This window comes from Pseudorca crassidens, chromosome 1, assembly GCF_039906515.1.
Source record: "Pseudorca crassidens isolate mPseCra1 chromosome 1, mPseCra1.hap1, whole genome shotgun sequence".
Classification (NCBI taxonomy): domain Eukaryota; kingdom Metazoa; phylum Chordata; class Mammalia; order Artiodactyla; family Delphinidae; genus Pseudorca; species Pseudorca crassidens.
In genome coordinates this window covers 195362915-195388768 of record NC_090296.1, presented here as the reverse complement: position 1 = coordinate 195388768, position 25854 = coordinate 195362915, and the positions used below count along the sequence as shown (strand labels likewise).

Genomic DNA, 25854 nt, shown 5'->3' with positions numbered 1-25854 from the left:
AGGACCAGATGGCTTCACAGGTGAATTCTATGAAACATTTAGAGAAGAGCTAACACCCATCCTTCTCAAACTCTTCCAGAAAATTGCAGAGGAAGGAACACTCCCAAACTCATTCTATGAGGCCACCATCACCCTGATACCAAAACCAGACAAAGATACTACAAAAAAAGAAAATTACAGACCAATATCATTGATGAATATAGATGCAAAAATCCTCAACAAAATACTAGCAAACAGAATCCAACTACACATTAAAAGGATCATACACCATGATCAAGTGGGATTTATCCCAGGGTTGCAAGAATTCTTCAATATACACAAATCAATCAATGTGATACACCATATTAACAAACTGAAGAATAAAAACCATATGATTATCTCAATAAATGCAGAAAATGTTTTTGACAAAATTCAACACCCATTTATGATAAAAATTCTCCAGAAAGTGGGCATAGAGGGAACCTACCTCAACATAATAAAGGCCATATATGACAAGCCCACAGCAAACATCATTCTCAATGGTGAAAAACTGAAACCATTTCCTCTAAGATCAGGAACAAGACAAGGATGTCCACTCTCACCACTATTATTCAACATAGTTTTGGAAGTCCTAGCTATGGTAATCAGAGAAGAAAAAGAAATAAAAGGAATACAAATTGGAAAAGAAGAAGTAAAACTGTCACTGTTTGCAGATGACATGATACTATACATAGAGAATCCTAAAGATGCCACCAGAAAACTACTAGAGCTAATCAATGAATTTGGTAAAGTTGCAGGATACAAAATTAATGCACAGAAATCTCTTGCATTCCTATACACTAATGATGCAAAATCTGAAAGAAAAATTAAGGAAACACTCCCATTTACCATTGCAACAGAAAGAATACAATACCTAGGAATAAACCTACCTAGGGAGACAAAAGACCCGTATGCAGAAAACTATAAGACACTGATGAAAGAAATTAAAGATGATACCAACAGATGGAGAGATATACCATGTTCTTAGATTGGAAGAATCAACATGGTGAAAATGACTATACTACCCAAAGCAATCTACAGATTCAATGCAATCCCTATCAAATTACCAATGGCATTTTTTATGGGACTAGAACAAAAAATCTTAAAATTTGTATGGAGACAAAAAAGACCCCAAATAGCCAAAGCAGTCTTGAGGGAAAAAAGCAGAGCTGGAGGAATCAGACTCCCTGACTTCAGACTATACTACAAAGCTACAGTAATCAAGACAATATGGTACTGGCACAAAAACAGAAACATAGTTCAATGGAACAAGATAGAAAGCCCAGAGATAAACCCATGCACCTATGGTGAACTAATCTATGACAAAGGAGGCAAGGATATACGATGGAGAAAAGACAGTCTCTTCAATAAGTGGTGCTGGGAAAACTGGACAGCTATATGTAAAATAATGATATTAGAACACTCCCTAACACCATACACAAAAATAAGCTCAAAATGGATTGGAGACCTAAGTGTAAGACCAGACACTCTAAAGCTCTTAGAGGAAAACATAGGAGGAACACTCTTTGACATAAATCACAGCAAGATCTTTTTTGATCCACCTCCTAGAGTAATGGAAATAAAAACAAAAATAAACAAATGGGACCTAATGAAACTTCAAAGCTTTTGCACAGCAAAGGAAACCATAAACAAGACAAAAAGACAACCCTCAGAATGGGAGAAAATATTTGCAAATGAATCAACGGACAAAGGATTAACCCCCAAAATATATAAACAGCTCATGCAGCTCAATATTAAAAATACAAAGAACCCAATCCAAAAATGGGCAGAAGACCTAAATAGACATTTCTCCAAAGAAGACATACAGATGGCCAAGAAGCACATGAAAAGCTGCTCAACATCACTAATTATTAGAGAAATGCAAATCAAAACTACAATGAGGTATCACCTCACACTGGTTAGAACGGGCATCATCAGAAAATCTACAAACAACAAATGCTGGAGAGGGTGTGGAGAAAAGGGAACCCTCTTGCACATTGGTGGAGAACAGTATGGAGGTTCCTTAAAAAACTAAAAACAGAATTACCATATGATCCAGCAATCCCACTACTGGGCATATATCCAGAGAAAACCATAATTCAAAAAGACACATGCACCCCAATGTTCACCACAGCACTATTTACAATAGCCAGGTCATGGAAGCAACCTAAATGCCCATCGACAGACGAATGGATAAAGAAGATGTGGTACATATATACAATGGAGTTTTACTCAGCCATGAAAAGGAACAAAACTGGGTCATTTGTTGAGACGTGGATGGATCTAGAGACTGTCATACAGAGTGAAGTAAGTCAGAAAGAGAAAAACAAATATCGTATATTAACGCATGTATGTGGAACCTAGAAAAATGTTACAGATGAACCGGTTTGCAGGGCAGAAGTTGAGACACAGATGTAGAGAACAAACGTATGGACACCAAGGGGGGAAACCTGCGGTGGGGTGGGGATGGTGGTGTGATGAATTGAGCGATTGGGATTGACATGTATACACTGATGTGTATAAAACTGATGACTAATAAGAACCTGCTGTATAAAAAAAAATTTAATTTAATTTAAAAATTTTTTAAAAATCAAAGGAACTAAAGGAAGAATGGACAAAGCCACAAAGATAGTGGAAGGTTTTTTAACATCCTTCTTTCAATAATTGATGGGGAAAAATACTAGTAAAAATATAGATTATTTGAACAACATGATCAATTAGCTTTACGTAATTAATATTTTTATAACACAACTCCCAAGTCTATAGTGTACATTCTTTCTAAGTGCACATGAAACATTCAGCAAGTAGACCATAAACTGGGCAGTAAATAAGTCTCCATGCATATCAAAGGATTGAAATAATACACAGTGTATTTTCTGACCACTATGGTATTATGTTGACTTATTTGATGGCTCTTAAAAACACATAATGCACATTCTTTTGGAGTTTATGTGAAACAGTTATAAAATTGATGAAATGTGAATTAAGAAAAATAAAATCTCCTAATTAAATTTTGGTCATAAAATTTTCAGTCCTTCATCTGTCATCTTAAACGAAAAAATCCAAAATTCAATGTTTTACACTAAAACAATGATTTCTAAAACCTTAATCCCATGGATTAGGGATACTTTCAAAGTAGCAAGTACCTTAATACTCTTCAAAGTAGCAATGGTTTAAGAAGTATTAAGTACCCTTAATACTCTTCAAAGTAGCAGTGGTTTAAGAAGAAATTGAAGGATATAATGGCAGGTTATTTTGAAAAAAAATAATAATAATGAGATCACTATTGAAACCAACTGGGCTCAAAGATGATATAAAAGGGGAGGAGAGATGAATAGGTAGAGCACAGAGGATCTTAGGGCAGTGATAATACCTTATGATACTATAATGATGGATACATGTCATTTTGCATTTGTCCAAACCCACAGAATGTACAGCACTAAGAGTGAACCCTAATGTAAACTATGGACTTTGGGTAACTGTTATGGGTCAGTGTAGTCTGGACAATTGTAACAAACATACCACTCTGGTGGGGGATGTTGATAATGGGGGAGGGATGCATGTGTGGGCGAGGGGAGTTATGGGAAATCTCAGTACCTCCCACTCAATTTTACTGTGAACCTAAAACTGCTCTAAAGAATAAAGTCTTTTTACAAAGAGTTAAACTCAAAGGCAACATCATAGCCTTAAATATTCTTATTATTTTAAAAAAATGTAATAAGGAAAATACATTAAAAATGAACATAAAAGCAGAAAAAAATAAATTAGTAGAAAAATGAATTAAATAAGTAAATTAAAAACCTGGTTCTTTGACAACAAACAAAATTGATAAACATTTGGCAAATATAATAAAGAAAACAGTTTTAACAAAAAATTAATAAATTAGAATGAGAAAGTGATAAACATCTGAGATAAAGGTACAAAGGAGATTAAAACTATTCACAATTTTATGGTATTAAATTTGGGAATCTCTAACAAAAACCAAAATGCTTCTCCTAGTAAATATAAATAACCAAAGCTTTTGCAATGCAACAACGCGTAGAAGGCATGAAAAGAACAAGATCTGAGAAAGTTATGCAGAAACCACCTTCAAAGCAGACCTGGAACTCTGATGGAATTCCTGATAGATTTCTTTAAATTGTCAATGTGTGAGTAACTCCTATGTCACATAAACTTTTCCAGAGGGTACAAAAAAGTGGAAGGAAAGTAACTCAATTTACTTAATAAATCACATAACCCTGACACCAAAATCTAATGAAGGTGGAAAGAAAATGGCTGAGGGAAGGGCAGAGAATCTTTGGTGCAGGGTGAGCAAGGCTGGAGAGAGGGCGGTACACCACCCAGATCACTGATCAGTGGTGCTGAGCAGAGAGAGGAAATGCCAAGATACACCCAGCAGGGTGGACACAGGAAGACGTGAGTCACTTCCATTTTTGAGCCTCTCCATGTAAAAAAAAAATTAAGAAAGGCCAAAGCAATTTTTTAAATATAATAACAGTTAACAAACACTTTAAATACTTACAAAAATATAAATAAATGCAGCACTATTAGAGCATCATGTGGAGATAATCAAGAGTAGATGTGAAGCCTTTAAAGAAGTGAGATCCTTCTAGCAACACTCGCACCACCCACAAACCCACCACACACACACACACACACACACACATACACACACACACACACACACACACACACACACACACTTCCCTGGCGACAGATGGACTAATGCTGAGAGTGGAGTTTGTGAGAGGAAGTGGAAACAGAAACTTTAAACGTTTCTGGAAACAACTCTTTATGTTTCTGCATCCTGAGTGTGACGTACACCATGAAGGGTATAACTTGGTTGCCAGTAGCATTATTGTGACAGGGAAGAACAAATCTGACTCCATATTAGATCTGTTTCTTTCACTCTAACTTTTGTATTCTATGCTTTTGCTACAAGTTAAGAATGTTACCTATTGCCTGAAATATACAGGATAGCCCATCCTCAAGGTCCTGACCTTTAAAGGCATAACACCTTTCCATTCATATAGAGATAAAACGTTGCAGAACAGAGAATAACATGTGTCTTGTTGGAGGTTTGTAGGAACATCATGACCTGACCTACATGGGCAGCTGCAAGAACGAAGGATTCCGGCACCAGGAAGTTTGCAACAAGCAGCCACACCCCGCCCCTTTTTAGTATAAGAGAAGCCTGAATTCTAACCTGAATTCTAACTCGGGTAAGATGGGTCTTTGGGACAGCAGTCCCCCGTCTTCTCAGTCTGCTGGCTTTCTGAAGAAAGTTGCTATTCATTCCCCCAACAACTTGTCTCCCGATTTATTGGCCTCTCATGTGGTCAGCAGTATGAGCTTGAACTTGGTGACATGATCATTTATGACGAAATATTATCAGAACAAAACAGTGTTTATATGATTAACCTTATTATATGCTATTACCTCATAAGTTCTAATCATGAAATCTGCAGAAAGAGGTGTTGCCAACCCACCCTTGATGTCAGGCACCGATTTCTGGCAGGGAATACCTTCCATGCCTCAGTTTCTGCTTCCCAGGCCTGTAGAAAGCCCAGGGCCAGGTCTGGATGGGCCAAGGGCAGGCTGGTGTTAAGCCCAGAGCCCCTGCTGCCTTCTTCCCTAAGGCCCTGTGCTTATTCTGTCGTACTGCTCCTGACTCCTTTGTCAGTTATTATAATTTTTACTCTCAGGTGCCTCTTTGCCTCATTTGGCAAACTTGCCTCCTTTACAGCTGTGCGAGGCCATGAGACTGGGTTCTGGCCAATTGGATATTAACAGAAGTGGTGTGTACAATTTCCAGATGTCATGAAAGGAGGAGACAGGCCCGTATCTTCCCCTTTTCTCCTTCCTGCTGGCTGGAATGCAGACGTGAGTGCTAGAGCTGAAGCAGCCATCTTGGGCCATGAGGTAAACTTGGGAAACAGAGCCCAACACAGTGGAGCAGTAAGATATAAGGAGCCCAGGGAGCTGGCTAACCTTAGGGTGAGCACAACTCCCCCAAACACTGTGTGAATCTGAGGCCACCAAAGAGGAGAAGAGGTTGGAAGGTGGGGGCCCAGCACTGGCCTCCTCAGGGGAGGTTCTGCCTCCTGCCTGCTAGGAGAGGAGTCTGGTTCCTCAGAGCAGCTGTCACCTGCTCTGCATAACTAGATGCCATTCTTCTTTGTATCAGCTGGACCTCCTACCCACTTTCAACTTGTAGAATGATGCCAGAGAAATTAGGCTGGTGTCAAGCCGGGTACAATTAACACCCCTTCTTGCCTTTGTCCTGGATTCGTTTAATAACTGTCTTTGTAGGTTTTGTTCAGAGCTCCTCACAATTGCCGTCAAATAACTCCTTGGCTCTACGTGCAAGAATCCAATGCAGCTGTGCCTCAGAAGCTCATACGGGAGGAAGGATGTGCCCGAAAATTCCTCTTAGGGAAGGAGCCGAGTTCGTGGGAAATATGCTGGTGTAGGGACCCCTGTCTGACAACCTCAAGAGAATCCTCCCAGCCTTGGACCTCTGACTCCTGCCTCCATGCTCTCAGAGGGTCCTTCCAAGTGGAAGCTCCCACTGTCCTTTCCAGAGCTGGGAGAGTGAAATGGGACTCCACTCCTCTGCAAGCTGTGGCTGGGGGGGCTGGGGGGGACTCGAGGGGCTGAAGCTGCACAGACCTCCCCCAAACTTGATGGTCTCTGAAGAGAAGGAGCAAGAAGAATCCAGATCACGGAAGGCGTGCTTAACAGTACACCTGGGAAACCCATTGGAGTCTTCTCTGAAATGGCCGTGAGCCTGTACTTCCTCCTCAGTGGTGAGCAGCAATGACCTGCAGGTCAGCTAAACCTTCGCGTCCCTTCAGATCTAGATAAGGTTGGCTCTCCTTCTTCTCCATGACTCGCAGGTGTTCAGAGCATTCCCGGAGATCTCACACGTGCGTTGGGGGGCTTCAGTTGTCATGTCATTTTTGCCTCCACCTCTGAAATCTTGGACTCACTTTTTTCTGACCAAGACACGACGGTCACACCATCCTTGACTTACACACACCCAGGGTGACACAGCACAGGCACTGACGATCAGGTAGATGCCAGCGTTAACGTCGGGGCGAGCCCACCACGGCTACCAGATGAACACCAGCAGGCAGAGTGCCCACAGGCACACACACGTGGTCCTGGCGAGGACAGGGAGCTGTACAAATTGTTGAAAGCCCAGAAGAGGGTCATCTGTGTACCAAGCGATCTTATATCATCATTCTCACTGGAAGATTCACTGTGGCTACGCCCCCATCACAGCGCCCACCTCACGAGCTCTTCACGCATGTCAGACACCATTAGATGTCTCCCTAACAGCCACCTCCTGCCTTTTCCCATCTAATGAAACCTCATTTTTAGTCAAGCGTGGGGCCCTGCTTCTCAAAGGTGAGCCCTTTGACGGGACCAGGGGGTGAACCATGTGCCTGAGCGACCCTCACGTTGACCTTGGCCAGGGATGGGAATAGCTGTGGACACAGGACACCAGAGCTAGCCAGTAGTAGTCTCCTAGAAGCTTCTGGAGCGTATTTTCTTTCTTGGTAAAAATAATAAGATACGAAAGGAAAAGCTCTCTTCCACTCCCCTTTCTGCCCTGCTGGGTTTTTTTTTGTTTTTTGTTTTTTTTGCAGTACGCAGGCCTCTCACTGTTGTGGCCTCTCCCGTTGTGGAGCACAGGCTCCGGACGCACAGGGTCAGCGGCCACGGCTCACGGGCCCAGCCGCTCTGCGGCATGTGGGATCTTCCCGGACCGGGGCACGAACCCGTGTCCCCTGCATTGGCAGGAGGACTCTCAACCACTGCGCCACCAGGGAAGCCCTCTGCCCTGCCTTTGAATGCAGCTACATGAGGACCATCTTCCCAGAGTTGGACAGATACGGCACAACCAGGAGGGAGAGTCCCCAGGCCAAGGCCAGTGGGGCAGAGATATGGGAAGAGCCTGGGTCTTCCGGAACCCCTGACCTCAGGACACTCCTCATGTGAGACCATTTAAGCTCCCAGGTTTCAGCCACTTTGAGAGACCTCCTGCTTCCTGCGGCCACACAGCCTTTCACCAACTTATGTGTCCTCTCCCCTCCTCTCTGTGCCTCTCACACTGAGATCAAGTTCTCTTCATCTTCTCCTGCAGTCCAGTTTAAACAGCTTTTTCATTTGCTGTGCAAATGAAATGTGCCTTTCATAGTCTCGTTTTGTGTCCCAAAGAGCTTAGTCCAGATATTTTCCCAAACAAAAAAGAATTTCCTCCCTAAGAAGAATTCTGGTGCTGGCCCTCAATAGGCTTTTTGTCTTAAAAAAAAAAACAAATCAGGGCAGATCTCATTCAGGGACCTCCAAGAGATAATAATCTCTACAAATCATGGGATGCCCTGGTTGTCTGCTGCTGATTTCACTCTTACTGGTTGTAGAGCCCAGAGAAAAGTTCAAAGCGTTTCCATCTCAGGAAACCCATGCTCCCACCCTGGGGTGTCCCATCTGAGCCTCAGTTCCTTGGAACGAGGGCCTCTCCCACTCTCGTTGCAACCTTTCTCTCCAGGCTCTGCCTCATGGTTCTGCTGCTGACACATCCTTTCCTGCAAGCAAACTAAACTTTCCTCCCCTCTGTCCTTCTCACACAACAGCGCCCTCTCTTCTCGAACAAACGTATGGACACCAAGGGGGGAAAGTGGCGGGGGTGGTGGTGGTGTGATGAATTGGGAGATTGGGATTGACATGTATACACTAATATGTATAAAATGGATAACTAATAAGAACCTGCTGTATAAAAAAATAAACTAAATAAAATTCAAAACAAACAAACAAAAACAATGCCCTCTCTTCTCTTACTTCCTCCCTTTTCCTCCGATTCCTTAATGTCCCACATAGACCCACCCTTGCCCATCTCCACTCCAAGCACCTACCTGCCTGATATAGAAAAAACACTTCTGCAGCCCTCACTGGTGCCAGGTGCTGGACCAGGCTGGGGAACCAGCTGTAATCAAGACAGACCCAGGGGTCTGGAGCTCATGGAGCCGACATTCTGGCGGGAAAATGCACTATCAGCAAATGATTACATAAATAATTAAGGACAACTGTGACAAGCACATTTCATCTTTCCTCAGAGAGGGGTGCAGGGGACGGTCCTCCTCCCAACCACTTTTAAGGGGTGTGACACAGCAAGGAGCACACGTAGCAGGAGACACTTGGCTTCAGACTCTGGCACTGGCTCTTTCAGGAACCAGGCCTCAGTTTCTTCATCTGTAAATTGGGAATAACGACACTCACCTAGAAATTTGGCTGTGAAGATCAAAGCTCCTAAAACCCCTAGCGTAGCACCTTGATATGGTGCTTATCGTAGTAGAATGTGAAACTGGACGTTTCCGCCAAGGCACCAAAGCTATAGTAACTGCTACGTTATAATGGAGAGCTGAGGCCGTTTGCAGAATTTTGAAGTAGATCATTGAAAACTGGTGACCCAACCTCGAACCCCTTCACTCACAACAAGAGTTGGGTGCTGTGGGTCCCACCTTCATCTCAAGGGTGGCTTTGTAGCGGGGAGGTCTCTGCCCTTTGCCTTGGGAGAGGCTTCGAGGGGACCGTCAGGAAGCTTGATGTGTCCCTGCAGTTGGGGGCGCAGGGCTGGTGCCGACTCCAGCCTGGAAAAGCCAAGGCAGCGGTGTCAGCGAGTCAGAGGCACCACCGGACTAAGAACTTCTGGGTCCCCTTCTCTTCATCCCCCTCACGGCCTCGGAGAGGGCAGAAGAGGTTACCGAGCTGGGGAAGGAAGATGTGCAAACTAAGGAAAAAGAAGAGGAGGCCTTTGGGATGGAGGCGACCTCCCCTGCGGCCAGCGGAGGCCTCTTGAGGGAGCTGAGCAGAGCGTGACCTGCGGGTGAAGATGGAGTTTTGCTCTGGGTCTGGACGGGTCTTCTCTAGGAGTGACTGAACCCAGGCTATGTCTGGGACTTAAGTTCACACGGCAATTTTAATGATCTAACAGTGCTCAGAAAAGTCAGGGCACCCACCGGAACTTTTCACTCAGGGCAGCAGGAGGGTAGCGGCTGTGAGCAAGTTCAGAGGGACAGTGGGAGGCCAAAACCAGAACTGCTTCTGTGAACACACCCACAAGTCCTGCCCGTGAACACACGGGTTACACGACCGCGGCTGTGGGCAGGCCAGGAGGTGCGCCCAGGAGGTGCCGGGAATGATTGAGTCTTACACGCCTCCCATGCTAAGCGCGGGGCCAGGAAGGGTCCCAGCAGTTGCCCTGAGTCCCCTGTAGCAGCGCTAGGACTTCAGTTCTTGGTAAGAGGGGAAGCGATATTAAGCCCAGACCATGGTCCCTGGACCCACATGAGCGAGGCTGTCCTCCCCTTCCCGTTTCACAAAATTCTCGCGCTCAGGTGGGCTTCTGAGATGCTACCTTTCCCCTTTGAAGGCTGTCTTTGAAAACTGCTCTAACCCATTATCTTCTTCACATCGCAGAGGCCAAAGGAGGAGCCCTCAAGGACTCTGCCTCACCCATCTGCCTGCAGCTACCATCAATTCCCTTAATGGGAGACAGACACCAATTAGGCTAAATAGTAAAGGGCAGACGGCTGAGGCCAAGGTTGAACACTGATCTGAACGTACAATAAATATGTGACCCTGGTAGAAACAGCCAGGTGACCACCAAAGATTTGTGCTGGCCTTTCATGGTGACAAGCAGTTACTGGAAAGTGGCTGCCCAGCAGGGAATTATGTTCTCCAGATGGCCTTGCACCCGGTGGGCTGCGTGCCCCCTCCCAGCTACAGGGGTTAAGACATCAAGGCGCCTTCTGCATGGTCATCTTCCCCAGGCGCGGGCAGCATGAGACAGCTCTGTGTAGCTAGACAAAAGCACAGCCCCTGAAGGAAGGGGCCTGGGTCCCGGGAGACCACAAGGAAGGTCACCGTGTTAGTTTCCTAGGATTGCCTAACAAAGGACCACTTACCTAATGACTGAAAACACAGACATCTGCTGTCTGACAGCTCTGGAGGCCAGAAGTTCAAAACCGAGGCACGCGCTCCTAAAGCTCTCGAGGGGACTCCCTGAAACTTCCAGCCTCTGCACCTCCGGGTGCTCCTAGGGTCGCAGCTACATGACTTCATTCTCTACCTTCATCTTCACGTGGTCTGCTCCTCTGTGTCTTCTCCTCTTGTGTTTCTTTTTTTTTTTTTAATTTTTTTAAACTTTACTTATTATTTTTGGCTGCTTTGGGTCTTTGTTGCTGTGTGCAGGCTTTCTCTAGCTGCGGCGAGCGGGGGCTACTCTTTGTTGCGGTGTGCGGGCTTCTCACTGCGGTGGCTTCTCTTGTTTCAGAGCGTGGGCTCTAGGTTCGCGGGCTTCAGTAGTTGTGGCACGCGGGCTTAGCTGCTCCACGGCATGTGGGATCTTCCCAGAGCAGGGATCGAACCCGTATCCCCTGCATTGGCAGGCAGATTCTTAAGCACTGCGCCACCAGGGAAGCCCTCCTGTCATGCTTCTTATAAGGACTTGTCATTGGACTGGGGGTCCATCCAGTTAATGCAGGGTGCTCTCATCTCGAGAGCCTTACTTAATGACATCTGCAAAGACCCTTTTTCCCAACAAGTTCACATCTACAGGTACCAGGGGTTAGAACTTCAACACACCTTTCTGGAGGCTGTGGTTCAACTCACTACAGTCACCTACAAACATGGCCACACTGGATGACAATGTGAGTGAAAAATAAACTGTTACTGTGTTAAGTCACAGCAAACTTTGGGTTTTATGTGTTTCAGCCCCAAGCATGATATTAACAGGACAGTGATTGGTCCTGAAGCTTCCCAGAGGTGCGTTTGGTGGACTCAGCAAAAGTGCAGAGAACACAGAATACCTGAAGGTGGTGTGGGAGGAGAATGGGCGGCTGATGGAGGCAGGGAGGCTGGAGACAGAGAGGAAGCTGGGGAGCCAGGGTAACAGCTGAGGATGCTGAACCCCCGTCAGGGAACTCCCATTTCTGCCTGCCTGCCTGCCTTCCTCCCTCCCTCCCTCCCTTCCTTCCCTCCTTCCTCTCTCCCTCCCTCCCTCCCTTCCTTCCTCCCTCCCTTCCCTCCTCCCTCCCTCCCTCCCTCCCTCCCTTCCCTCCTCCCTCCCTCCCTTCCCTCCTCCCTCCCTCCTTCCCTTCCCTCCTCCCTCCCTCCCTCCCTCCCTTCCTTCCTTCCTCCCTCCCTCCCTCCCTTCCCTCCTCCCTCCCTCCCTCCCTCCCTTCCCTCCTCCCTCCCTCCCTTCCCTCCTCCCTCCCTCCCTTCCCTCCTCCCTCCCTCCCTCCCTTCCCTCCTCCCTCCCTCCCTCCCTCCCTCCTCCCTCCCTTCCCTCCTTCCTCTCTCCCTCCCTCCCTCCCTCCTCCCTCCCTCCCTCCCTCCCTCTCTCTCTCTCTCAGCATATATTTATCGAGTGCAGACTACATACCAAGCTGGGTGCTATGGCCCCAGCAATGACCACAAGAGAGAATATCCCTCCCTACATGGAGCTTACATTCTAAAGGGGTTGATAACAGACCTAAAGGGAGAAACAGACAGAAACACAATAATAGCAGGGGACTTCAATACCCTGCTTCCAGCGATGGACAGATCATCTAGACAGAAAATCAATAAGGAAACATGGACTTAAAGTACACACCAGACTAGAGGGACTTCGCAGACATTTACAGAACTTCCCATTCAAAAGCAGCAGAACATGTACTCTTCTCAAGGGCACATGGAATGTTCTCAGGAGAGATCATATGTTAGGCCACAAAGCAAGTCTTAATAAATTTAAGAAGACTGAAATTGTATCAAGAATCTGTTCCAACCTCAATGGTATGAAACTAGAAATCAATTGCAAGAAGATAACTGGAAAATTGACAAATACATGGAGATTAAACAACATGCTACTGAACGCCCAACAGGTCAAAGAAGAAATCAAAAGAAGAACTTAAAACTCTTGAGACAAGTGCAAATGGAAATGCAACATGCTGGCCAGGATGTGGCAAAAAGGGAACCCTTTTACACTGATGGTGGGCATGGAAATAGTGCAGCCACTGTAGAAAACAGTATGGAGGTTCCTCCAAAAATTAAAAATACCATGTGACCCAGCAATTCCCCTTCTGGCTAGTTATCTGAAAGAAACTCTAACTTGAAAAGATATATAACCCCCCAATGTTCACAGCAGCATCATTTACAATAGCCAAGACATGGAAGCAACCTAAGTGTCCATCAACAGATAAGCGGCTAAAGAAAATGTGGAATATTATCCAGCCATAAAAAAGAAGAAAATCTTGCCATTTGCACCATCATGGATGGAGCTTGAGGGCATCATGTTAAGTGAAATAAATCAAACAGAAAAGGATGAATACCAGATGATCTCACTCATATGTGGAATCTAAAAACCAAATGAAAAAAAACACTCATAGTTACAGACACGAGATCGGTGGTTGTCAGAGGTAGGGTTAGGAGTCAAGAACTAGATTCACTGTGGCCATCAGCCCACATGTATACAAATATCGAACCATTATGTCACACACCTGAGACGGATATAATGTTGTGTGTCAATTAGACCTCCAAACAGTGTGGCCCTAGAATGGTAATCCCCCTTTGTTGTCTGATAGAAACAGATGCAAAACTGCTCTGAGTAAAGCAGAAACGAACACACCATTGTAAAGCAATTATACTCCAATAAAGATGTTTAAAAACAAAAAACGTTAAAAAAAAAAAAAAAAGAACTGCTCTGAGGGGCCCCCAAGTAGCCAGATAACAGGGTACGTGACCCAAATTACAACATGTATGAAAAAATAATTCTCAATCCACAGTGAGATCAGAACCCCAGAATTCTAAGTATACTTTCAATAATTAAAGCATAAAAGAAGGAATTACATAACATGGAAGAAAATCTTTCCACGGAAAGAGAATGCTCAGCCTCACTGGTAGTCAAAGACACGTAAGCTCGGACAACACTGAGCTTCCCTTGCTCTGCGTAACGGTGCGTGAAGATTAGAAGAGGGTGATCCTCGCGGTACTAAGACGGAGGATAAGAGCCCCTGGCACCTTGCTAGCGGGGCGCACCTGGAGGCTTACCTTCAGTGTCCCCGTGTTACCGACGCGGGTCCTTGGACTCCTTAGTCAACAGCAGTTGATAAGAGGCCAGATGAGGAATTCGGGCATGACTTTCCTGCTGCAGCAGGAGGGAGTGAAAGCAAGTAATGCGTGCCCTTGCTCGCCGGTAGGAGGGCGGGCTGGTTCCTTTAAAGAAGGTGAGGGTGGAGGCAGATCGGTGGGTGGGGCCGGAGGCGTGGCCTAGCTGGTCGGCCCACCCCCTCGGTGGTGCCCTGGTGAGGATTGTGCGCAGTACACCCCTGCTTGTGCACCCAGCCCCTCAGAAGTGGCAGTCGACCTGTGGCCTTTTTGAATCTTACTGTTCGTAATTACCCTGACTGCGCCTGTGTGCAGTTATTTCTCGTCCCGTACAGTTTCTTTGCGTTTTGTTGCTGGAGGACACGTCTGTCCAGCTGTAAGCACTGCAGCAAACGGTCCCGCGTCCCAGGTCCCCGCCTGTCTCACCCAAAGCAGAGCCCGAGACGGCTGACTTGGGGGTGATCCCAGGAAGCAGCAGCGCAGGACACGGGATGGGAAACAGGGAAGGAGGGAAGCCAGGCCGAGGATGTGTCATCAAGTCCCCTGAGGTGGATGCCGGTACCCAGTTCTGCAAGTGTCCACCTGGGCATGAAGGGGAAGCCGTGACCCAGTGGCTCTCGTCGCCACAGATCCAAGTGGCCTCCCGGACAACGACGCTTCCAGATCGCACACCTGGGGGTGACAGCAGCTTGCAGCAGCCGCCCATGCCGAGGCTTCAGAAGAGCCCCAGGGCAGGGATCTAGGGACCAGGGGGAGGCGCGCTCAGGCTGCACCTACACCATGCTCATCACAGTAATGGGAAGAGATGCCATTACTGATGCCCCGCTGATGCCCCCAGCGGACAGTCTCGGAATTACCCCTCAGAGCGTCCATCTAGGGGAAGGATCTAATATGGAGCGGATGTGCATTTAACTGCACCTGAGAAAGGAAGGGGGGGGGAGGGGATGCAGCGGAAGCGAAACAGGAAGGAAAAGAGGGAGGGAAATGTCTATTTGTTCCATTAACCTTTCTTAGTCAACCATATTTTCCCCACTTTCCCCTGGGGAAAGAAGCCACAGCTGAAAAACAAAGAGACCTACTAATGGTTAATTCTCAGCTTTGAGCTTCCCGTGGCCTTAATGAATTAAGTTTGATCTAAGGATTTTTTTCAAGATTAGTTTTACCTGTCCTCGATGTTTGCTTTACATTTTGATTTTAAAGTGTAAGCCTAGCATATGATGCAACTTACACAGCAAAAGGGACTTTGCAGGTGTGATTAAGAGTTTTGAGGTGGCGAGACGATCCTGGATTATTCGGGGGGCAGGGGCAGTGTAATCGCAGGGTTCTTTAAGGGGGAAGCTGGGTCACAGTCAGAGGAGGCGATGTGACAATAGAAGCAAAGGTCAGAGAGAGAGCAAGAGGCAGATGTGAAGATGCTGCGCTGCCAGGCTGAAGATACAGGAAGGGGCCCTCGCCAGCCATGCCGGCTGTCTCTAGAAGCTGGAAAAGGGAAGGAAACAGATTCTCCCTCAGGGCCTCCACAAGGAACACAGCACTGCTGAATTTGATTTTAGGACATCTGACCTCCGGAACTGTAAGAGAGCAGATTTGTGTCGTTTTTTCTTTGGCCACGCTGTGCAGCATGCGGGATCTTAGTTTCCCAACCATCTGGGGATCGAACCTGCGCCCCCTACACTGGGCACGTGGAACCTTAACCACTGGACCACCAGGGAAGTCCCAAATTTGTGTAGTTTTAAGCCACTCCGTTTGTGGTAATCTGTTACAGCAGCGGCAGGAAACTGACACAAACCTAGACAAGCACATTTCCTCATCCGGAAAGAGAGGGTCACCATTGTCTCTCCCACTGTTCTGAGCATCAGACCCAGTGTTGTACGTACCATGCTTACAAATACGCATAATGAGTATGTGATAAACAACACTTACTCTTTCTGACCGCCTAGCTTATCACCTTTACCTGGAAAGCACCTTAGAGAGCATTAAGAAAAATTCAATATGGAATTAAACTAACCAGCGAGGTAGCTCTGGTTAGGTAGCTTTTATGTAAGGTCACCACTTTGCACTGAGGCCCAGGGAAGTTAAGCAAGTTGCCCAAGGTCACACAGCCATTTAGTGGGAAACAGAATCCAAATGTTTCGCCCTCGACCCTTAGTTGGACTGGTAACTGACCACACTTATGCTTCTCTTCTAGGGAATCTGTTCCGTATGCAGATGCCTCTGCCCCACCCACAGGACAACCTGATTCAGGCAGGCGGTGCCCAGGAATCTGCATTTCATCCAGCTCCCTTGTTATTCGTATACAGGCTGATACAGTGACCTCACGGTGAGCGATGCTGCCGCCCGTGTTGCCAAACAGCTGTGAGCTGTCGAATGCTTCCATCTGCTACCACTTCTCTGAGGATACGGGAGGCCACAGAATCCTACCATGTTGTTGACTTTTTATTTTGAAAAATTTCAAACATACAGAAAAAGACTACATCAATGACCACCCACAGAGTCACCACCCAGAATAAAGAGCTGCTAGCGTTGCAGCATCTATGTTACATCCACATATTTTCCTTTTTGGCTGGACCAACTTAACATATGTTACAGACAACATGACATTTTTTAAACTGCACCTAAAAATTGGACATTTTCCTACCATCCACAAGAAATCGTCACACTTAACAAAACATCTTCAACATCTTCTTAAGACGTTCTAATGAAGAAGAATGACTTCAGTCTTCAACATTACCTAATAAGAATTTCCCCAATTTCCCCCCAAGTGTCTTTAATAGGTGACTTCTTTTTTTAAATCAGGAAGTGTGCGCTACCAGTTTTGAGGTGACTAGTCTAGACAGAGTTTGAGGATTTTCAGGGTGACTTGCTGATGAGTGTCCCCTAGGTTTCCTGTACCCACGGAAGAGCACGCAGACGAAAGGCTGGTCCCTCTCCCTCCCCTTCCCCTCCCCAGCCCGGGCCTGACAACATCGCAGTCCCCCTCCCAGGCTCTCACCCTTTTGAGCTGAGGATTGCCAGTAACAGCATTCCCCTTCCCAAGACCACAGATCCTCTTCTGCGGCCTCTTCCTATACCTACAGCTCTCTCTCCAGGTTCTGGGAACCACTGAGACCTAGATAAGACAAGGGATCCCAGCTCTTTCCAGCCCCAGGGTGCTACCCTGCTCACCCTTTGTAAATCTCTCTTTGTAAAAACCCTCTTCAGTTACCCCACTTCACTGTGCTTTCCCTTTCCCACTGGGACCCTGACTGATGAACTCGTCGGTACCAGAGATGGCCCCAGAGGAAAATAACTCTCATGTGAGGTTCTAGGATGGGGTTGCTCACATACTGGAGATGTACAGGGATAACCCCCTTACCAGAGGGAGATAGAACACAGGTAATCTATAAAATACGGTGGCATCAAAGCTGCTCAAATCGTCACCAGCAGTGCATTGGAAGAGTGCAAAAGGAAGGCAAGATGCTGGCAGATGGAGTGCTTGGCTGTGCTGACAATGCTGATTACAGGTCTGTGGTGTGGATGGCTTTTCTGACAGCCCCAGAGACTACACCTACACAAAGAAGGGACAAAGTGAAGGTCCTGAATGCCCAACTCAGAACATGGGTGGAAACCCCCAAATCCTCCATGGTAGCCTTGAGGGAGTTACTGATCTCCTGCTGGGCAGATATGCCCAGGGACTGATTATAAAGGGGACAAGGTGACAGACATACAGAGTCAATTAGATTTTCAACCCCACCAGATTTCTCATGTTTTCCACTGGTTGCAAGGGTGGGACCCTGATTCATTGGTTGGAACGTTGGAGCAGAGACAGATGTGGCTGCCAAGTTGCCTCGGGACCCATCCCACACACTTAGTGTCTCCAGGCCCATAATCAGAGTTGTATCCTAGGATAGCCCAGATGGAGAAGGACAAAGTCTGGTACAGGAGGAGAGAGCCTGTACGCCAAAAGTTTCACAGGGAAACCAGCAGGAATCATGGCGTGTTCATTGGAGGGAGTTCCAAGGGCATTGGATGGAGATGGACAAAATTTAAAACTGGGTCGGAGAGAATTTGATGATACAGTCATGCTCGCTGAAGATTCGGGATTTCATGTGCTGGCGTGAACCCCAGGGAGGGGCATTCAGAGCTATGCTGGACTCAACAGAGGCTGGTAGTGAAGGAGGACTTTTCTAACATTCTGAAGGAGAGGAAATTTGAAGGCTCAGGTAGTTAAGAATGTTGGAGGGGTCTCTTCTGTACAACATCATAGCCACACCTAACCACACTCCCTGAGAGGGCTAGAGGATAACTCCCTTCATGAGGCCAGAAGAATTCCATTGTCAAGTGTTCACAGGCCTCCTTGAAAAGCTCTTCTTGGCTGTTTTCTGTAGGCAGGAAATGATAGTGGGAAAGACGGCAACAGAATTAGGGTCTCTGGTGTTAATGGAAAAAGTGGGATCCCTGCAGAGGAGGGGTCAGGTGTCTCAAAGACACAATGTGCACATTGCAATAACGTAAGACTGGAGCGGTCGTTGGACTGTTTGGGCCTCTAGGAATCTGTGGCCCTGGCTACCTGATCATGGGGTCACTATGCCTGCAGTAGATGTACGGACTATTAAGATGCTGCTTGACATATATAAGCAGAAAAATTCTGGGCCTGGTGGGCAAAATCATAGTAGAGAATCAAAACTTCCCCAGTGTTCGGACCCAAAGGCCCAGAATCCCTTGACTTGGGGGGTGGAGCTGGGGTGGGGCGTGGGGGTAGGGGTCTCTTTGAGCACATGCCTGCAATGCAGCCATAGGTCTATGAATCTTCCCCCAATCCTCCCCCAAAGACACCTGGCTCCGTTGAACAGAACAGGAAAAGGGAAATATCCAGACCTTCCAGGGACTAGTAGATACCGTTTCTAAACTCATGCTAACCACAGGAGACTCAAATTTCCATAGTGGTCCCACAGTGAGAGTATGAGCTCATGGAAATCAGGTCTGTCTTACAGTGGGTTCAGTAGGACTGAAGCTCTATCCTGTTGTTATCTTCCCAGAATACATAATAGTAATAGATACATTAGTAACTCACAGAATCTCACAGTGGCTCCCTGACCCACGGAACGCAGCCCATCATGGCAGGAAGGACCAAGTGGGAAACTGTCTCCTTTCAAGTGGAACTTCCCCCTCCCCCCACTACCAAGATAATGAACCCAAAGAAATATCATAACCCTGGGAGAATGGCACAGATTAGTGTAACCATCAAATACTTAAAAGATCCAGGAGTGGTGATTCTGACCACATTAATATTTAACTCATGTTTGACTGGGGCAGAAACCAGATAGATCATAGAGAATGAGTATAGATGATAGAGAATTTGGTCACGTGCTGATGCCAAGTCCAACAGCAGTTCCAGATGGATATCTTTACTAGGACAAATCAAAAACACCCCCGGCACCTGCTATGAAGCTACAGTCCTAGAGGTAGCTTTTCTTCAATTCCAAGCAGCTAAGCTGATGGCCTTCACATGGCAGGGACAACAGTACACTTTCACCTGAGGCTTTATATCAGGGCTGTATCGACTATCTTGTTCTCTGTTGTACTATAGTCCATGAGAACTTGGTCATCTTGATTCTCAGAGAACATTACTGTATTTAATTCATGACACTGTACAAATTGGACCTGGTGACCAGGAAGTAGCAAATATTTTAGGTGTCTTAGTAAGATACATGCATTTCAGGCAACAGGAGGCAAACCCCATGAAAGTTTAGAGGCATTCCATATTGCAAAGTTTCTAGGCACCCAGGGGTCTGAAAGATGTCAGGAATGAGTGAGAAAATGCACTTCCTAATACAAAGAAAGAGATACAGTATTTGATAGACCTGTGGGTTTGGGGGATAACATACACCATACTTGGGTTTGCTGCTCTGACCCATTACAGGGGAAACGACTGAAGTATGGATCTACTGCTTCATGAGCAGAGACTAATGGGTTGGCCAACTAGTCAAGGACTTAGAAAGAATGAGATCGGAAGATTGATCGGAAGAATATATGAATAGACTCCCAAAATGGTATTATTCCCTGAGCTGAATAGCCAATCACCTGGTGACAGGTTGATGACACTGAATCCTTTCCATCACCGTGGGGGCAGTGATTTGCCCTTGTATGAATAGATGCATAGTCTATATAAGTGTTCGCTTCCCCGATCATAAGACACTGCCAGCACCATCATTCCCTACAGAATGCCTTATTCATTACCATAGACCTCATGTTGCCTGAGACAAGGAAAAAAACGTTCTTTAAGTGCAAAGAAAGTGCAGCAGAGCGTTTATTCCAATGAAGTAAATCCATGGTTCACCTGTCTGCATCCTGTGTAAAGGTCTTCAGCCCAACGCATGTTGAGACACCTTTTCACCAGCTTTTGAATAGATGATCAAGAAGTTGCCCAACAGGGCTCTACTGGTCTCAGCTGGTTCAGACACTAGCTTGCTTGCTGGAGGGGTGCCACAGACTGAATGTGTCTCCCCGAAATTCATATGTTGAAATCCTAACTCCCAACGTGATGATATTTGGAGATGGGGCCTTTAGGAAGTGATTAGGTCGTGAGGGTGGTACCCTCATGAGTGGGATTAGTGACCTTACCAAAAAACTCCTAGGAGCGCGATCCTCTCTTTCCGCCGTATGAGGTTACGACGAAAAGTTGCAGTCAGCAACCTGGAAGAGGCCCTCACCAGAACCCGACCGTGCTGGCACCTTGATCTCAGACTTCCAGCCTCCAGAACTCTGAGAAGTAAATTTACTCCATCTATGGAGTAGATGTTACAGGAACCCAAACAGACTGGGTCAAGGGTTCTGGAACACTGAAACATCTTAGGAAGAAGGTCCCAAATGGTGAGCCAACTGGAGTGTGCTGCAAATGAGCTCCGGGAATGACCCGGGAGAGGACCCCAACCTCCAGGGCAGCTGGAGCAACCTCACCAGAGGCTCCTGGGCAGGCGGCCAGGGGGAGCGGGGTCCAATGGCATGCTGCATGGTCGTGCAGGCACACACACAAGAGCAACGCCCCGCACCCGTGGCTCCACCACCTGGCCCTGGACTTGGGCAGCAGGCCACGAAGTCTGCAGCTGCTGCTCATGGACAAGGGGCCCATGAGCTGCTGGAGGACCCTGTGTTCCATGTGCCTGGAGAAGGACCGTGGGGGTGGGCAGGGGCTCCGGGCAGGCTCAGCTCAACCTCCAGCTTCACTTACATTGGACAGTTCTGTTGCAATTCTGGGTGACGTGCCTTTGAGTCATGTCTAAGCTAACTGATGAAGCATCGCTCTAATAAGGCATGTTCACTCTGCAAATTAGAACTGCTTTATTCTAGAATAGTATCAGGACTTCCTGGTGGCACAGTGGTTAAGAAACCACCTGCCAATGCAGGGGACACAGGTTCGAACCCTGGTCCGGGAAGATCCCACATGCCGTGGAGCAACTAAGCCCGTGCACCACAACTACTGAGCTCGTGTGCCACAACTACTGAAGCCTGTGCGCCAAGAGCCTGTGCTCCGCAACAAGAGAAGCCACCGCAATAAAAAGCCCACATACGGCAATGAAGACCCAACGCAGCCAAAAATAATTAATAATTAATTTTAAAATTTAAATTTAAAAAATAAAATGGTTAATGGGAAATAAATTAGCTTGGATTTGAAATTCTACTCACATCATCACCTACACAAAAGTCAACATTATATGTGGCATGAAAAAGGAGGCGTTATTCGATTCCTTAAAGATAAATCCATATAATAATAGAAATACATATGTTACATACATTTACTAAATATATTTAAATATAAATATACACGTAAATGTAACTGTTGTAAATATCTGAATGTAAAACATTCAGTGTAAACATTGTATTACGTTTTGTAATACATATATGTTTTGTAATACGTATGTTACATATGTTCACTAAATATATTTAAATATAAATATACACATAAATGTAACTGTTGTAAATATCTGAATGTAAAACATTCAGTGTAAACATTGTATTACGTTTTGTAATACATATATGTTTTGTAATACGTATGTTACATATATTCACTAAATATATTTAAATATAAATATACACATAAATGTAACTGTTGTAAATATCTGAATGTAAAACATTCAGTGTAAACATTGTATTACGTTTTGTAATACATATATGTTTTGTAATACGTATGTTACATATGTTCACTAAATATATTTAAATATAAATATACACATAAATGTAACTGTTGTAAATATCTGAATGTAAAACATTCAGTGTAAACATTGTATTACGTTTTGTAATACATATATGTTTTGTAATACGTATGTTACATATATTCACTAAATATATTTAAATATAAATATACACATAAATGTAACTGTTGTAAATATCTGAATGTAAAACATTCAGTGTAAACATTGTATTACGTTTTGTAATACATATATGTTTTGTAATACGTATGTTACATATGTTCACTAAATATATTTAAATATAAATATACACATAAATGTAACTGTTGTAAATATCTGAATGTAAAACATTCAGTGTAAACATTGTATTACGTTTTGTAATACATATATGTTTTGTAATACGTATGTTACATATATTCACTAAATATATTTAAATATAAATATACACATAAATGTAACTGTTGTAAATATCTGAATGTAAAACATTCAGTGTAAACATTGTATTACGTTTTGTAATACATATATGTTTTGTAATACGTATGTTACATATGTTCACTAAATATATTTAAATATAAATATACACGTACATGTAACTGTTGTAAATATCTGAATGGTGTAAAACACTGTATTGCATTTTGTGACCCACCACTACAAAAACATCTCCTCTATGTGCCCAGTTTGCAATGTAAGTAGTAGTATTTTCTGTGGTGCCGTGTTGTGGGAAAGGTTGGGAAGCTTTGCCCTAAGGTACTGAGGACCCTCATTTCCCTGCCTCGACCTCTGCCATGCCTACAGTGTATTAGAGAAACCATAACTAGGGACTAAACGCTGAATGGAACCACTGAACTAAGGGTCTCCCTAAACGTAGCCTCAGCTCTCTATACTCATTTCCTTCATAGTAGCAGAAATAATTCCCCATAGGGCTAAAACCCCCTTCTGTGTTTTTTATATGGTAACACATACACACACACACACACACACACACACACACACACACACACACACACAATGTCTTCTGAGAGTACCCTGACATAAAAGTATGACCTGGGAGGAGATGGTTGATTTGAGGAAAAAGAGGGATAAAATAACCAATAAATGGTTAAAGTAAAATTTTAACTTAGAATTCTGGCCTGTCACAGGGACTAACTTAGAACTCTGGTGTGTCACAGGGACTAATTTAGTTAGCTGCAGCCAACACTGACAGGTCTGAGGCTAAAATGCTTTGGTCCTCAAGTCCCTAGATCCTCCTAGGCCTACAAATGAAAAGGGTGAGTTTAATAAAAGAGCGGAAACGGAGGGCACCATGAGTGGACCAGACACAGAACTGCGCACACACTGACGGCATTTTATAAAGAATGAAAACAGGCTAAATCAATCTATGGCATTATCAATCAGCAGACTGGTTAACACAGGCGGACTGGGGGTAAAGGTGGTAAAAGACCACAGGAAGGGCTTCTGGGCTGTTGACAACGTAATGTCGCTTAATCTGAATGTTGGTTACCTGGGCTCTTCCTGTCTGTGAAAACTTTTTAAGTTGTACACTTATATGAGCACTTCTGCATGTGTTTATTCTGCTTCAGTGAAACTATTTTAAATAAAATGGCAGAGAGATCATACAAACACAAAAATCCTTGCTAGTTAGGCACAGGTATAGAAGAGAGAAAACAAAACCAAAAATCCAGGGGGCCCCGTGGACCACCAGCTGCACGTGAAGTAACAAGTGAGTGTTACTAGACGCAAAGAAAGCAAGCTAGCCTGATACCTGGGCTATAATAAAGGACGCTTGTATGACTTACAGAGGTTTGAAAGTAATTCTTCCATGATTTGATGTAGCTCCTTGAGCCCTGACCAGAATAATGGGGAATTTTGCTGAACATCCTTTGAAAAGGACGTTGAGAACCAGAAGGGATTCAGGGAAGAGCAATAGAGATGATTAAAGATATGAGCAATAGACCCTCAAAAAACGGTTAAAAGTAATGCGTTTTTTTAAAAATGTGTGCCGGTCCTCTTACCTTGATAAATGTTGAGATGGCTCCCCTACCCTTTCCTCTAATCCTCTCGTCCTCTCCCTTTTTCCTATCGGCAGGAGGACTTGGAAGCGCCCAAAAAGTCAGCTGATGTTAATTTACTGAGCAGATACGTCAATATCCTCCTGAAAGAATAAAAAGATGTTCAGTCATTAAAAGCCCGAGCCAGAATAATTGGGATGGCTCAGCTTAAGGAAGAGGAGATTTCATTGGCCTTAAAACAGCTGAAGATTTCTGAGAAGGGAGCTTATCGGTCATTGTTCACCTCGGAAGACAAAATGAAAGTGAACGATCTTCAGCAGGACACCAGAAAACAAACGCATGAGTCACCAGGCCTGGGGACCCTCAGGAGGAAGAGCAGCTGCTCGGACCAGGCGAGCTTCCTTGTAACATCATAATGTTTATTACCTCCTGAGCAATGAGTTTGATTTTATTTAGCACGGGGACAATAGCTTACATCTGTAAAGGCTTAGAGTCCTTCAGAGACACCTTTGTGCCCCTGTGACTCAACTTAGAACCTGCTTTTGCACTGATGCTGCCAGAGGGAACGCTGTCCTGCAAAGAGGCCCCGAGGCAGCCGGTGGGCTGGAGGCTGGGAGCCGGCCTGCGGGGTGGGGGGATGCAGGCTGTCGCCTGTCGCCATGGCGACCTCGCGGCCCGCAGCTGCTGCGGTGCCCACCATCGGGAAGGTGTCTGAAGGGCTCCTGAGGCAGGTCCGGCCAGGGCGGTCCCAGCAGAGGCCTGGCCACTTGCTCAGCCTCTCCTGCGGCTCCCGGCAGGCTTCAGGGGCCGATTCAGAGCCGGCTGTGCCCGACCAGCCTGAGAAATGCCCCCCCGGCACCCACGCGCTGCCTCCTCTGTGTCGCATTGTCCTGGGAAAGTCTGAGGCCTGCGGGGGAGACCGCGGTTGGAGGGCGTTTCTCCAAGTGAAAAGGGAATGAAGTGGCTTCCTAGGTTTAGGCCAAGACTTAATGCCCTCGTCCACCTGGTATTTAGCGCACGTCGGAGCTGCTGCTGGCGGGGGGCCTTCCGGACCCCCTCCGGGCCTGAATCCTGAAGAAAGCAGCTGCCCTTCGTCCCCACCACCTGCTGCCCCGCAAGCAGCCCCTCATCCCTGATGCCTCCACCCCGCGGCCCCTGCCCAGCACCTGCCGCCTGGCACCCACGAGGCAGGGCCAGGCCCGCGCCCGAGGGAGCCAACAGCTGGCAGGCCGGCCCTCAGGCCGGCGCCTGCCCCGCTGGGCTGCGGGGAGCGGGGAGGCCGGCAGGGGGGCTTTGATGGGGGGCCTCTCCGGCGAGACATCTGCTCCCCTGGCCCCGGGCTCTGGAGGGCGGACGCAGGAGCTCCGAGCGGGCCCACCCCGCAGCTGTGCCCAGCCCGCCCCGCTCTTGCCTGTCTCCCCTCCCCTCCCCCTCAGCTGGCGTCTGGGGAAGGAGAAGCATACAGACAAAGCTGTCTGCTGGCGGCCGTCCAGGCTGCCCGGTCCCCT

The 25854-nt window shown here is 46.1% G+C and overlaps 1 long non-coding RNA gene across 3 annotated transcripts in view; it reads right to left on the bottom strand.

The window, feature by feature from the left end:
- Positions 1-24624, bottom strand: part of LOC137206117 (uncharacterized) — a 47572-nt gene extending 22948 nt beyond the window's left edge. For 2 of the 3 annotated variants that reach the window (XR_010934446.1, XR_010934442.1), the window contains exon 1: positions 24350-24624. This is a non-coding gene — a long non-coding RNA (uncharacterized lncRNA). Of the gene's footprint in view, positions 1-14112; positions 14244-24349 lie in introns of those variants that run through there. The other variant, XR_010934445.1, reaches the window with a different exon arrangement.
- Positions 24625-25854: the final 1230 nt, after the last annotated feature.